This window comes from Pseudophryne corroboree, chromosome 7 (genome assembly GCF_028390025.1).
Source record: "Pseudophryne corroboree isolate aPseCor3 chromosome 7, aPseCor3.hap2, whole genome shotgun sequence".
NCBI lineage: Eukaryota > Metazoa > Chordata > Amphibia > Anura > Myobatrachidae > Pseudophryne > Pseudophryne corroboree.
The window spans coordinates 453,262,348-453,279,014 of NC_086450.1; the positions used below are offsets into that span (position 1 = coordinate 453,262,348).

At 38.0% G+C, this 16,667-nt stretch overlaps 2 pseudogenes; one reads left to right on the plus strand and one right to left on the minus strand.

Moving 5' to 3' along the window:
• Positions 1 to 15,311: 15,311 nt before the first annotated feature.
• Positions 15,312 to 15,430, minus strand: LOC134947013 (5S ribosomal RNA; annotated as a pseudogene).
• Positions 15,431 to 16,243: 813 nt separating this feature from the next.
• Positions 16,244 to 16,362, plus strand: LOC134946451 (5S ribosomal RNA; annotated as a pseudogene).
• The last annotated feature ends 305 nt before the right edge of the window (positions 16,363 to 16,667 follow it).

A 16,667-nucleotide genomic window follows, 5' to 3' on the forward strand; every position in this document is an offset into this window, starting at 1 on the left:
TTTTTAATATACAAAATAAGGGTGGGTGGGAGGGCCCACGTACAATTCCATCACCACTTGTGGACTAGATTTGAGAAAAAAACATTGTATTATCAATGTCTGGTGCACATTATAAATTTACTACAGGGGTGTGTTACCCAATTAGAAAGGAGGAAACAGTAGTACGGCCAGAAGATTAGCTTCATTATTATTAGTGTTTAACATAGACTAATTTGGAGTTTGCAGCTCTGCAGTGGCTTCTCTTTCAACCCCTGTCAGGAATCCTTGCCTATTGACATTATATTCTTTTATGGCTTTTTCTCTTCTCATTTGCTGCAAAACAGACTGTTGGCATTTTAAATGTATTTCATTTTCTAAAATAATCAATGAATTATAAAATTAATATTTTTTCAAACAATTAATTAATGTATCAATCAATCAATCAATCAATCAATCAATCAATGCTTTACCTGCCTGCACCTACATATGCCACCTCCATTTCTCTATACTGCCCAGGGGACTCTTCTTTTGAAAACTTTTTCTTTATGTGGTTGTATAGTTTATTAAATTGCTCTCCTGTCTGCCAATGCTGTGCTGCGATGTTTCACATACTGTATGTGCTACAGTATATTCTTAAAATATTGAGTTGTGTTTGTGCCACTCATATATCGCTTCGATTATCCAGCTTGCCTCTGGCCAATATTGATGAACAATATTGTGAGCTGTGAGGTAGGCAAAATTTACTACAAATGTTACTGAGCTGAGTAATACTGTAGGAACAAAAACATGTCCAATTTACCTGATTGTAGCTGGTCTTAGCATTTTTTTTAAATCCTCCAGATCCAAATGAAAACCAAAACGATTTTGCCAAACCAGAAAGCCACACAAAATAACACAGAGGGCTGATTAAAAATCCAAAACATGGGTGTTTTGCTATCAATTTCTTAGTCATATTCCTTTGACTAGAATTATTCCATTCTAGACAAACAAAATATATGATTAGACGTAGAATATTTTTACATTTACTTTTAACACTGTGAAGCTTAATGTATCTCCAGGCTTCCCCGCAGCACATTATACGGTTAGTGAGCTCTCCTATAGATCTCTATTGACTTTTACTTAGCATAAGTTCTGAACACGATGTAGAAATTCATATTAGACAAAACAGAGGTAACCCTTGCTGTGAAATGTGAGTGCACATACAGAGTTGTTCTCTTGGGTTATTTATTTTAATGTGAAGCTTAATGTATCTCGAGGCTACCCCGCAGCACAGTATATGATTAGTGAGCTCTCCTATAGATATCTATTGACTTTTACTTAGCATAAGTTCTGAACACGATATTCCCACCATGGCCCTAACTGTGTGGAGTTTGTATATTCTCCCCGTACTTGCGTGGGTTTCCTCCGGGTACTCCGGTTTCCTCCCACAATCCAAAAATATACTGGCAGGTTAATTGGCTCCCAACAAAATTAACCCTAGGGTGTATGTGTGTGCGTGTACATGTGGTAGGGAATATAGATTGTAAGCTCCACTGGGGCAGGGACTGATGTGAATGGCCAATTCTCTGTAAAGCGCTGCGGAATATGTGTGCGCTATATAAATAACTGGTAATAAATTATAATAAATAACACGATGTAGAAATTCATATTAGACAAAACAGAGGTAACCCTTGCTGTGAAATGTGAGTGCACATACAGAGTTGTTCTCTTGGGTTATTTATTTTAATGTCAGCATTAAAGTACATGACATAGGCTTCAGAGCGCACATTAGAGAAAACATTGTGTACAGTATGTACAAGTTCATCTTTGTTTTTCTTTACTTACAAAGAATAGTGTTATAGTGTTGGTATAATTTAGCTATAGATGTAATCTCACTCATTGACATATATTTACATAGTAGCATCAAAATGATGCTCACACTAAATTCATAATATAGTACAATTCATCATTCATATTTCATAACATTTAAAGTCTCTTTAGTTCCCATACAAAATGTATCCATGCAAAACTTTGTTATAGCACAAGTAACTAATGACCATTTTATGACAATTATTATCTATGGTACATACCTTCCTGTACTGTATGTCTGATATGGTGTCTGTTCTGTTATATAGTGACAAACCCAAAAGTGCTTATATTGTGTACCTCGTGAGTAAGGTAGTTTTTCCTATAAAACTGGTATAAACACAAGGATGCAATTACATTTTCAGAATGAAAGATAACATTTGTGATCATACATGATCATACAGGCCACCAATACATGTATTCTACTCTACTGACGTTGCTAAAAGTTGGATAATTTGTTCATTATTCTTCTGCCAGCTTTCATTAAGTCAAACATTGGGAAATGTATGTAATGTGTGTCAAATGCCTGAGACAACTATGAATAGCATAAAAACAGGATATTATGTGAAAATATATAGATAAGAAAACAAACAAAAACAACAAACTGATTCAAGCAGTTATTCACTATTGAAACCCATTCTCAAATACACATGTTCCACAAGTTTAAAATTTCTGGGTAATTGAACCTGTCCTTAAGCTGAAAGACAGCTACTGCTGGAAAACTCCCATTGTATCAGTTGATGTTAGATTCAACAGAGAAGGTACAGTATGCTGTTTGCTGAGAAAATGCTAGATTAATCACTGGAAAAGGAAGCCTGGTGAGATGGACTGACTGAGCTAGGTTGCACATTATGGAAGGTGATGCACATCTACATATTTTGCTGTCAGTAAATAACACTGCATTATAATGTAGCATGTTTGCTTTTAAGCCTTAATATTTTTGCTTATTGATTCAGAGAGAAAGTCTTCGCTGATATGCAAACATTGCAATTGACACTTTGCTGACATAGATTACAAATTACAAATTGTAAAGATTTCTATGTACAATCTATAACAATAGATCTTGGTGTCAACTCATTTTCTATCTACTGTACTTAGCGGGTAATTCTGATCTGATCGCAGCAGCAAGTTTGTTAGCAACTGGGCAAAACCATGTGCACTGCAGAGGGGTAGATATAACATGTGCAGAGAGAGTTAGATTTGGGTTGGTTATATTGTTTCTGTGCAGGGTAAATACTGGCTGCTTTATTTTTACACTGCAATTTAGATTTCAGTTTGAACACACAAATCTAACTCTCTCTGCACATGTTATATCTGTCCTCCCTGCAGTGCACATGGTTTTGCCCAACTGCTAACAAAATTCTTGCTGCGATCAACTTGGAATTACCCCCATAGTACATGATGCTATCTAAAAGGACTTCAATTATATTCCTCATATTTTTAAGTCTACATGTATTTGTGAAATAAATATATAACATTTCTGTTGTGGTATAAATCACTTTGTAATACAAGGCAAACCTTAGCACTTGTCATGTCCCAGCCCTTCTCTCATGTTACAAACTGATTATATAGATTCAATTTTATACTCTCCTTATACAGTATGCCAATAAAAGACCTCTGGGGAATAACACAATATTATGTCATTACAATGCCCAATCAAAGTGCTCTGGGGGAAAATAAAATATTATGTCCTTACGTTGCTCAAGCAAACTGCTCTGGGATGTGGATTTACTCATCTGTCTTTAACCTGTTAAGACACATTGTCCTGTTAATATGACATACATTTGTGCACAACAAAATACTATTCATACATATATTGTATACATACAGCATAGAATATAGGGGAGATGTATTATACCCACACGTTGTGCGCAGTTATAACGTTTCCTGCTTTGCCTCTTTACTGAGTTGAAGCAGGAAGCTACATCAGCAAGAAATAGGAACATCTTGTCTGCTGGAGTGAAAACTCCCTTCTCTGGTGAATCCCCGCCTGAGCACAAAGTGCATCAGCCTAGTGCTGATGTTCTGTGTCTCTCCCCTGACCTGCTCCACTAGGCAGGCGCATGAAATCGCTGCTACCACAAGATCCCCTGTGCAGCCTCGGGCTGGCAGCTGCCGCAGCTAGGTACACTGCTGTCTTTGGCTGTGGTGTGTCGGCAATGACACCTGCAGCTGTTAAAATCGATAGCTACAGGTGTCAGAATGGTCAGTTGCAATATTTCCCTGCATAACAGCATGCTATCTTATAGATATCAGTGCCAATATAGACAGAGGAACATAGTGACTATGCCATGTACCATACACCGGCACATTCATACATGGGGGAGACGTGGTATTAGCCAACATAATGTGCGCTGATACCACTTCTTCCTCATAATGACATTTCTTACATCTACCCCCCCCCCATGTGCTATATATAGGATACTTAATAATTTTGTAACTGAGGCCAGATTTAAAAATAATTGCCATATTTATGTTTAGAATGTTTATCTGAGTAAGTTTATTAATAAATATTATTAATAAACATTTCATATTATGGGTGTTAATAGGTTAAAACAATTACTTTTTTTATCTGATTACATACTTTCAGAGTTATGAAATTTCTATCATTACATATTTAAAATTCTTGCACAATTTCCCAAATACACAAATGTACTAAATGTCTGGGTTCCTAAATTCCTATTTCCATTATGTGATTTTGAGTTTCATTCAAGTGCTAAGGACACTCTGCCATCCATGTGCTAAATCTTCTCCTTGTCTCTCAGCTACCAATGCAGTGCAATGCAAAATCATGATTTCCTGCCACTCTGCTATCAGAGTGCAATCCAGAGTTCCTGACACTTAAGGACCCTACACACTTGGCAATATTGAAGGACAATATGAATGATATCATTCAAAAATGAATGACAAATCATTCATATTGTTCAGTGTGGATGCATCAACGATGAACGATGTGCATACCAGCAGTAGTTCATCGTTGGTCAATCCTCGTTTATTCATGCAAGTCAATTTGGATGATATCGATGTAATGTAATGTCATATCATCCAAATTGGCCATAAAACTCGTTCAGGGTGTATGTGAAAAATTGTTAATGTAAAATCGACCAACGATAATATCATTGGTCTTCAAAATCATACAAATCGCCAAGTGTATAGGGCCCTTTAGTTCTTCATGTACAATTTTACTTTGCTACCACTCTGCCTTATTAGTACAATCCTAAATTATTGACACTACCCAAATACAAATATGAGTTCCTCCTAAGTGCAATCCTGAGTTCAACCCACTACTTCAATGCAACCCTGAATCCTTTTATATTATGATTCCTTTGTGCTCTCCAGAAAAGCTGAAATTTTACTAGCCATGTGCAATAATGAGTTACTTAAACTCTTCTATCCAAATACAAAATTGAGTTCGTGCCACTCTGCTACCCCAAGTGCAATATTGAGTTTTATGGCCCTTTGCTACCAAAGTGCAATTCTAACACTGTTAGTATCCTAACATCCTAACACATTGTTTGCTATTTGGACCACCTAAATTTGGCTACCCTTTTGCAATTCTAGGTTCTTGCCACTCTGCTTCCTTAAATAAAATTCTGGGCTCTTGCAGCTACCCAAAAGCAATCAACCTAAATAGACTCTACTAAATGAATGCAAATATTAGTTTCTCACAGTTTTCAAGTTCAGTCCTAAATTCCTGTCACTATTTGAGTGTAATCCCGAATTTCATATTACTCGACTATTCAAGTGCAATTCTGAATTTGTGATACTTACACCCATGTGTTTCTTGCACTCGTATATCCATGTGCAGCCCTAAGTTCTTAACACCATGCTACCTTGATGAAATGATGAGTTTTTTCCACTTTGCAACCCAAGTGCAGCTCAGAGTTCAGAAGACTCTACTATACATGTGCTCCTTGTGCACTGCACCCCAAGTGCTTACTAAAGTACCATAGACCAAGTCGCAGTTGAGAACCTTCCAGGGCTTGATAGGTTACTATAGGTGGTTTTCAGTGACTTTGCAAGTAGAGCAGCTCCATTAACAGACTTGAAAAAAAAACTCTGTCCCAGTTACCTATAGTGGACCACTGCTTTAGATGATGGTGGAAGGAATTGATGAGAGCCTTTAAAGTCCAATTTCTATACCAGCCTAACTTGGGGAAAATAATGATGATCAAACAAGGAGCCACAGAGTTGGCAGGAGAATACTGGGACAGGTTTAAAACTAAAGAATACAATTGTGGAGGAATTGAAGAAATATTTGATCACAATTAACTTCTTCCAATGCTGGCCAGTGCTTTTGTTGAAGGTCTTAGACCTCACAATTGAACTCGGTTGACCATTAATAACTCACTGTGGTGTAGAAAAGTCCAACCTTAGCAGTACATCATTAAGATAACTTTGTGTCTAAAAAGTTGCAAACAGAAACTAAGCTTATGAACCTACAGCTTAAAGCTGCCCAAGTCACTTGTGATCTGGCTAGTAAACAGAAGAACCAGAACATTGGTGCCAGACACCCCAGTTCTGAGTTCTTATATAAGTAACAAATTACTTGCTATATTTGCCAAATAGCCGAACAACTGAGCACTTCTTCCTATTAGCTGCAAATATTCCAACCAACCCTTTGGGAGTGATTTATTACTCATTATGTATTTAAGAGAACGGCTTAGTGAACCCCTCCTGCCCAGATGCTCTGGAACCTAGTACTTTGAATACACTCCCTCAGGAAGTGTTAGAAATACTGACAACAATCCCTGACAAGTTGTGGACTGCAGGGTTCAATGATGTGGGAAAGTGCTCCACCAGTAACTCTTATACTCAAATCAGGAGCAATAATTCCTAGTAGACCACAGTACCCCCTGAAACATGAAACAGAAAAGGGTGTGTTTCCAGATCCAATAATTACTACAAGAATTACTACAACAAGGGGTGTTGGATAAAACTCAAAGTGAAGCCAACATGCCATTTTTACAGTCCGGAAACAATTGTAGGAGATACAGCCTGGTTCAGAATTTAAGGGCTATCAATGCTATTGTTGTACAATAACATCCTGTGGTACTAAATCCTGCCACCATTTTAATGCAAATCGCTCCAGGCAGCAATAATTTTTCTGTTGTTGATTTGTGTTCAGCATTTTGGTCTGTACCAATACACCAGAAAGTCAGTATCTTTTTATATTTACCTATTAGAGAACACAATACACTTGGACTAGAGCACCCAAATGATACTTAAATAGCCCTACGAGTTTTAGTCAAATGCTACCTGTAAATCTGAAGGCACTTACCTTTCCAGGTGGATCTGCATTGATTCAGTATGCAGATGATTTGCTGGTGTGTTCCCCACATTTTGACACATCAATCAAGGAAACAGCAGAGCTCTAAAAGTTTCTTGCACATAATAGATACCAGATATTAAAAGATAAAATACAACTTTGCTATAAAAATATCTACATTGGCCATTGTCTATCTGAAGACCTCAGATACCTATCTCCAGATAGAATTGCAGCCATTCAAGACGTTAGAGTGCCCATTAACAAAAGAAAGTTAATACTGTAGGTTTTCTGGAAATGGTAGATTACTTTAGGAACCCAACTACTCTGTTAATTGTGCCTTTGTATGAGTTGACTAAATTCTGTGTACCTGAGCCCCCATACACACAAACCAGACTAAATTGAAATTTCAACAATTGAAATATGAACTTATAGCAGCCCCAGCATTGGGGTTACCTAATTACAAACAAGTGTTTGCCTACTTTGTCATGAATACCTCAGACATGCAACAGGTGTACTTACACAGCTATGTGGTTGTATATAGAGACTGAAAGGCATGTTGCATAACATTTTAATCAGCAGAAGCTGCTTGTGCATCCTATTACACTGCTTTGCATCTAAGATGCATTTTCACGGAAAAAAGCAAAAAATGTGCTCATAGTGCAACTTCAAGGGCTGTTTATTGTGACTGAAGCAAGGATATAAGAGGACACATCTGTACTTCATAAACCAATTAGACCCAGTAGCAAAAGCATTACCTATGTTTCTCAGAGAAATAGCAGCAGCAGCAGCATTACTGGTAGACAAATCAGTAGACATTGTTTTGGAATGGGATCTTGAAGTTTATGTTCCCCATGCTGTACCAGCCCTACTCACTTACCAGAAAACTAAACATGTGATGGCTGCACACCTAATAAAATACCCAATCAGTATATGCTGTGGTAGTCAGCGCAGTTGGCAGAACATAAAGCATTGATAAAAGTATGCCAACTAGCTGAAGGAAAACTGCAAACATACACAGACAGTAGATATGTTTTTGGTGTGCTCCATGATTTTGGTGAGCTGTGGAAACAGCTAGACTTCCTAACAGCAACATTCAATCCAATTGCACATGTAGAAGCAGTTAAATAATTATTAAATGCTATACAACTTCCCTCAACAATTGCAGACATTATATGTCAAGCATATATGACTGGATATGATGAAATTACTATAGGGAACCATAGAGTAGACATTGTCGCAAAACTGGCAGATCAAAAAGAAGTTGAAATAGAAAATGCTTAAATTATAACTGATGTATGTATACTAAGTGAGCAGACATTAATCAATATGCAAAAGGTTTATGATCCACAGGAAAGGACTAAGTGGGAAAATACAAAGTGTACTCAAGACAATGAATGCCTGTGGCACAGCTCTGAAGGAAAGACTGTTGCCCCAAAATCCCTCTTGCCAGTATTATCACAGATGTCCCATGGACTGACCCATGCAGGTAAGTTGGCCATGATAAGTCTGATCAGACATACTGGTATACACCTGGCTTTGCATTGGTTGCAACTAAATACCTTACTTCCTGCATTGTTTGCTTGTAGAAGAATGCTGGGAGACTAGTTAAGACCATACCTGCACATCTTCCCTAGACAACTGGTCCTTTCTGGATTATACAAATTGATTTCATTCAGCTTCCGAAGGTTAGGATGCTTCAATATGTATTGGTTTGTTTTGATACATTCATGGGCTGGATCGAGGGATATGCTGTAGCTAGAGCAACAGCATCAATTACAGCAAAGAAATTGGAGTAGAAATTTGTCTGTAGGTATGGAATACCATATGTAATATCATCAGACCAAGGGACACATTTTACAGGACAAGTGTTAAAAAAGATGAGCCAACTTCCTGGAATTAAACAACAATTACATACCACATACTATCTGCAATCAAGTAGCAAGGTCGAACGCTATAATGGGACAATAAGAAACAAACTTACCAAAATATGTAACGAGACTAGTTTGCAGAAGCCAGAAGTCTTATCCTTAGTACTACACTCAATCAGAGCCACCCCTAGAGGAGAACTGAATGTTTTCCCTTATAAGATATTGTTTGGAAGACTGCCCAATGTTGTTGTTGCAACCACATATGTACTCAGTGAAACAAACGACTTAGGGCCTAAGTTCAGACCTGATCATACATCTACGAATTTGCAGAGGTCTTCGGTCCTAAAGTCGCCGCCCAGACAGAGTGAAAAACCACCCAATATAAGTCTGCGTACGCTGTGCGAAATGCTTTGCAAATGCAGATCAGCTGCAAATCCATTTGTAACTCACTCACCACTGAATTATTTTTCCAGTATGTGCAGTCTTTGCATAGCCCAGGACATACTCCAACAGTATGATACAAACAGGCTGATCTGTCCGGAACTGACTTCATACATACGCCCTAAAAATGCGTAGGAACACCTGTGTTTTGGAGGAGGATAAATCTCATTGCACAGGCAAAAATATTAAAATAACATTAGTACCGCATTTGAAATAAAAGGGAAGTATATCAATTACGAAATAGTGGTGCTTCCACAGAGTGATTAAAGATTCAAGGTAAAACAGAAACCCAAAAGGGTAAAGGGTCAAACTCTTTAGGTGGTCAAGCACTCTTTTTTTGTAGAGAGTAGGGGTATATAAAGATTTCAAATTTAGCCTTTAATAATGACCATTTTTAACCCTGAGGTCAGGTATGTATTCACACAAAATATTACATATATCAGGAACAAATGTTATCATTTCAATGGCAAAATATGGACAAAGACATACACATAGACATGCACAATAAAAATAAAAAAAAAACATTTAGTAGTTAAAAGGCAATCAGGTCCTTTTCTATATTTAGGAATATTATGAACAAAGATTTTGTTGATTTTTGAAATGACAAAAGGATAGTTATTTGTCCGTGAGTAGATAGACTAGACAGGTCTACTGAGGTACTTTCAGAGTTTTGCTTCCCCCATTTGCCTAAGTATTGAATGGGGGGTGAGAGACTCCTACTGGTACCAGTCCTTAGAAAAATAGTTTATGCCAGAGAAATGGTAACTTTTCCTTTCTGCATTTGGCTGTTAATTGTTTGAAATCAGTGTAGCAAATGAGAGAATTATTGAGTTGCCCTTGTCTCTGACTGAAGGAAGGGAGATCACAGTGTTGGTGCAACTTAGTACAGTATATGTTCGGATTGAATATAAACAACCAAAATTTAAGATGCAGTATGATTTGAGGTGTTCGCAATCACAAGTCTTTCTGCCCATGCATCGTGCAATATCTTCTATAACAAGTCAAGGTTTTTATTTACATATCTGCAATCACATTTAAAACATAGATATTGAGCATATCTGCCACACACAGATGGGATACTCCCTGGGGAACTTGGGTTGATGGTATAGGTTCCCTCCTTGACCAGTTGGCAAAAGTCACATGGCAGAATGGAGAAGAGGTCCTGGATACCAGATCCCACTGCTGGAAAGAGAGTCCTCAAGTTGCCCACAGTCTTTTACAACAAGAAAGTCAGCTGCTTTACGTGTTTCAAACCATGTAGGTTCTTCATCATAAGAATAGCATAGCAGGTTCTTTATAGCAGATACTGTAAGGCCAATTCAGCCTACAAATTGGATGCGAGGTTAGAGGGGAGAACAAGGTCAATAGTACATTGACTGAAAACTGTAACAATTTATATTCAGAGTCCAAAATCAAGATACCTCTAATATCAGGATTACCCCATATTTTAGCAACCAAGTATTCAATGCTTAAAGCATAAAGTAAAGCCGAAAGTGGGCAGCCTTGCCAAGTCCCATTGCACAGATTAAACGGTAGTATGGCTGAGGTCAGTGGTATAGCCAGAACTTTGGATGCCCCATAGCAAAAAATGTAATGGGCCCCTGTCCCAATGCTTCTAGCGAGACACAGTGCCCCATAGTAGTGCTGTAGTTTATTTCATGATCTAAAATTGTGCTGTAATTCATATTATGTCACATTGCAGGGCTGCCAGTATACATTATGCAACACAGAACCCCCAATTCACATTATGACAAACAGTGCCACCAGTTCAAATTATGCCACCTTATATTTCCTCCACTTCATGTTGAGGCACATCACAGTGCCCCAGATTATATTATGTAACATTATAATGCCCCCCAATTAATTTAAAACCTCATTACAATGAACATGTTCATGGGCATACTTAAATATATTGCAGGCCCCAAGGCACATTTTTGCAAGAGCCGCTATGTATCTACCAAAGGTGAAAATGTTTCTAACACATGTAACTTTGACAGGGAAGGTGGGCCCCTCTCAGCTCTGTGCCCCATAGCACCATTATTCCCTGAACTTATGGTAGTGTGAAATCCCGGGGTTGGGTGTCTACGTGGTTAGAGATAGGTATCACAGGTGTTCAGTGGCTTGGTAAAGGACTCTTTCCATAATATGTTTTTACCCAATACCTTGTTCAATGTAAGTGGTTCAAAGAGGTAGGACAGCTTAATACATAAACAGGAAGGTAATTTAACAGCAATCTCCATGGAGGGTACCAATTTTTATTTTACTGGATGAATGCTGGCAAAAAGAAGGTTATTTGGTTATACAAATGGATTATTTAAAAGACATTCAAAAAGGATTAAGTGAAGTTGTGGCAATTCAAAGAAAATATATTGGCATTCAGAAAAGACTAAACCATTCGAAAGCTCATATTACACTAGGTGACTCAAATTAGGCTCCGGCCTAGCTGAAGACAGTGATTAATAATGATTCTGATTTGTAATCAATTTAATCACAGATATGCAAGCAGTAATTAATATATTTTAAAAAAGACATTCAAAAAGAGTATGATGTTCAAAATAGATCAAAAAGAGTGATTTACACAAATCAATTGAAGTCACTAAGACTATCCTCACTTTACATTCAATATCCCTACAAACAGTACCGATCTTCACAAGCAAAAGCATTGGAGCTCATAGATCCCAAAGTATCACAGTTTTGCATTGGGACCTGAGGATTTAAATGTTCTTTTTTCACAAGTATATGGTACCTCCTCAAAGAAATATAGAATTTGTGATTTAAGAGCTGAGTCTCTGTAGACAGTGTCACTGTAATCCAAATATGCAAGTTCCTGTAAGAAATGTGCCTTTAGGTACCAACTAAGCAAAGTGTCTTTAGAATTAATCCTCAAAGTAAAGTCTGTACTGACCATGCTGGCTATGGACAGGGATAAATCTGTGGCTAATATCTGTATTATGCCTCCAGGCTCTCTTCTCAATTTAGTAGCTAGGCGGTGTGTGTGCATCAGAAGGAATGAGGTTTAACACTCACCCTCTTGTAGTTTAAATTAATTATCACAGTCTCAGTAACTCACCCAGACTCTCACTTGTCCTTCACATCCATGACTAGCTCCCCATGATATCTGCTGTCTCCTTAAAAAGGCTGCAGCATCTGCACCTATGCAAAAGCCTGGTGGTACCTTGTGCCTGGCTGCAGCATCTCCGGCCCATTCTTCCAGCTCTCACAACTCTCTGGCAAGCAACCCACTGTCTTAGCTCTGCAGCATGTCTCACAACCACCTTACATGACCACCAGACTTTCTAGTTCACTGCTCCACTCCACAGATGTATGCTCTCTGCAATGGCTCCAACTCAACAACCTCCGTAACCACTTCTTCTTCCCACAAGACTCTACTTACTCCTCAGTCTCCATCCAATCAAACCTTGCCACCTCATTGCTAGAACATGTGACTGGACTATGGTCCACTCTATTAATTCTTGCTGTGCCAGTAATGTCTTCCATGTTATCAAACACTGTTTTTTACAATTAAAAGAGCATACACTTTTTTGGGGGGTGCCACAGTAGCTATGCCTTTGGTTGAGGTGTAAAGTGTGTATTGTGGATAAAAGTCACCCAAAAAGGCATAGGACTGCGGAACTTGAAACATAAAAGGCCAGGACAACTGGTCAAAGGCTGTCTCTCTTTCTAGTGAAACCACTGCCATAGCTATTTTGAGACAGTTAATGTGGGTAACAAGTTTGACCGTGCAATTATTGTTTTCTAATGCTTAACTGACCATCTACTGCTGAGCTGGTACAAAACAGACTGCTCTGCATCGATCATAATTGTTGCAAATATAACTTTGGTCCATTAGCAAACATTTTCACAAATAATTTAATATCTGCATTGATCAAAGATATTGGTGTATAATTGGTACAGCAAGTGTAATCTTTCTATGTCTTGGATATTATAACTAGAGATGTGCGCCGGGCACTTTTCGGTTTTGTGTTTTGGTTTTGGATCTAGATCTCCATTTGTATTTTGGATCAGGATTGGTTTTGCCAAAACCACCCTTTCGGGTTTTGGATCTGGATTTATTTTTAAAACATAAAAACAGCTACAATCCCAGAATTTGGGGGTATTTTTGATCCTACAATATTATTAGCCCCAATAATGTTCATGTCCATTCATTAGCAGTCTATTCTGAATACCTCACACCTCGCAATATTGTTTTTAGGCCAAAAGGTTACACTGAGGTAGCTGGATAACTAAGCTAAGCGACACAAGTGGGTGGCACAAACATGTGGCCCATCTAGTAGTGGCACTGCAGTGGCAGATAGGATGGCAGTTTTAAAAGCTAGGCCCCAAAGAGCACATAATGCAAAGAAAATAGAGGTGCAAAATGGAATTGTCCATGGGGCCTCACACCTACCCTTATGTTGTTTAAATAGGACATGCACAGTTTAATAAACCAATAATTTCAGCGAGAGGTGGTCCCCATGGAAAAAGCTCACCAAGTTCTCCAAATCATAGCTAGCTACAAATATACCACCTCCAAATTTGATGACTTTTCACATTATGAAAAGAGGCAAGAGGAAGAGGACAGTGTCAAGAAGGTGATTAAAAATTAGACAGGCACACACAATCAGGAACAACACACAGGCTTTCACCTCCCCTCCTATATTTGTGTGTAACAGAAAGGACTTTGACCAAGCAAATATATAATTACCACATTACTGAACAAAGTGAAAAACTAGGGGCCAAAGCCTCTGAATTTGTACCCCCTTCTCCATTTTCAGGGATTAAGATAATCTCGGATTTAATGCTGGGATGCAAATAAACTGGTATATATCACAGGATCAAGTTTGGATATTTTCCTCTCCATGGAGTCTGGAGATTTATTTTGTGAAAATCTTGTGGGTTTCTTTTTTTCCATTTTTTTATTGCATTTTTACTTACATATTTTGTGGCAGATGCCTTGTTTTTGTTTTTCACAGCTCCCAGTTACACGCATGTGAGCATACCTGTGTGTCCCAGTTACACGCATGTGAGCACACCTGTGTGTCCCAGTTACATACATGTGAGCATACCTGTGTGTCTTGTTTATTTTATTCATGTTTTATTTTTAAATAAAGCAGCCCCTTAGATGTTTTAGCAGCTAATCGTGAGCCCCCACAGCAGCCCAGAATCGGGCAGGTTTAGTTCGGGTGAGTTTGGTACAGTACTAAGTAGGACTGTGCACTGAAGTTTTTGTTATTCAGCCCCTGCCTTAGTGGAGCTTACAACTTTAGTCAAAACAAAGAGAAGAAAAAAGAAAGACTCTGTGTTGGGGCACGCTTAGAAATTTGAAATAAGTTTATTAAAACTTAACATTTAATTAATAACGAATAAAAGTAATGAGGAGTTTGATACAAAAAAATTGTTCAAGAACACAAAGTAAACATATATATTGACAGAAATCAGGATAAGCCTGATACAAAATTATGGGCACCTGTGGTGAAAAATATACTGAAAAACATAAAAAATTACAAAAAATTAATATTATTAAGGTGCCTGAGTTAATCAAAATTCAAAATTGGAGTAGAGGTAAATGATATGTACATATAATCACTGCAGTGATAATTGTAGGTAAGCACCTAGTCTAAAACCTCATGAGAATAGATGAGAGGCACAAAGGTTCATAATTGAAATGTCAAATGACTGAGGGTAATCACCTGGTAGAGATTCTGTTTGCTAAAAGGCTAGATCCTTATAGATAACAAAGCATTTAAGATAAAAGTATGATTATTAAAGATACAAAAGAGCATTGATAAATAAGCCTAAAGGCAAAGCCAATTGTAGATAAATAGTAGGTTTGCGGGAAAGTTGGATAAGGAATAGGTAAGTTTCAGAAGTTGCTCTAATACTTCTGCTGTTTGTGATCAGAGGTCACAATCTTACTGCACTTGATATTCCCAAGAGGTCACCCTACTAGGTACTGATCAGGCTTATCAGCGCTTAGCTTCCAAGGTCGGATGAGATTGGGCATTGCTGCTGAAATATGGCAGTAATAAACACTAGGACACAAATGAGAGAGTGTAATGAGTAGTGAGCAACAAGGTACTTCTGCTGTCCAGTTTCTAGCGCAGATTCTCTGTTGCTGTGAGCATTGCAGAGAGTGGTCTCGCATCTGGATGAGAGGGTACTAAAAACAGAAGTGAGATATGCTCAGAATAGGGAGGAAACCCTGCCTTCTGCTGTCCACTGTCTTATATAGATATATAGCGGACAGTGGATGAGAGAGGTGGGTTAGGCTTACCTATTGAAAAAAAGGGTGGTGGGAAAATTAGAAGAAGGAGAAGAAATGGTAATGTGGTGAGATTACAAATTAACAAAAAATTAAGTAAATTATGAAATAAAACAATCATGAAATCAACGATTAATTGGAAAAAGGAAAGTAAACACAGGCTGCATGGTAAAGGCTTACCAAAATGGGTATAAGACCCTGTTTATGCAGAAAGGATTCTGCAAAAAAGTATTACATTTAAAAGGAAATACCAGAAAATGGTTTAGAGCAATAATTAAGGATCAAAAATAGCAAACATGGAAAAAAAACAATATTGATTATATATTAGTATCAGTTAAATAACTGGGGTCCAAATGGGCACATACAATACCAGGGAGTCCCAAAAAGTGATCTGAGCTAGAAAGAGTTCAGCATCACTGAGCACAGACGGACCGTTTCAGGACACAGTGAACAAGCATCCAGATGCGAGACCACTCTCTGCAATGCTCACAGCAACAGAGAATCTGCGCTAGAAACTGGACAGCAGAAGTACCTTGTTGCTCACTACTCATTACACTCTCTCATTTGTGTCCTAGTGTTTATTACTGCCATATTTCAGCAGCAACGCCCAATCTCATCCGACCTTGGAAGCTAAGCGCTGATAAGCCTGATCAGTACCTAGTAGGGTGACCTCTTGGGAATATCAAGTGCAGTAAGATTGTGACCTCTGATCACAAACAGCAGAAGTGTTAGAGCAACTTCTGAAACTTACCTATTCCTTATCCAACTTTCCCGCAAACCTTCTATTTATCTACAATTGGCTTTGCCTTTAGGCTTATTTATCAATGCTCTTTTGTATCTTTAATAATCATACTTTTATCTTAAATGCTTTGTTATCTATAAGGATCTAGCCTTTTAGCAAACAGAATCTCTACCAGGTGATTACCCTCAGTCATTTGACATTTCAATTATGAACCTTTGTGCCTCTCATCTATTCTCATGAGGTTTTAGACTAGGTGCTTAC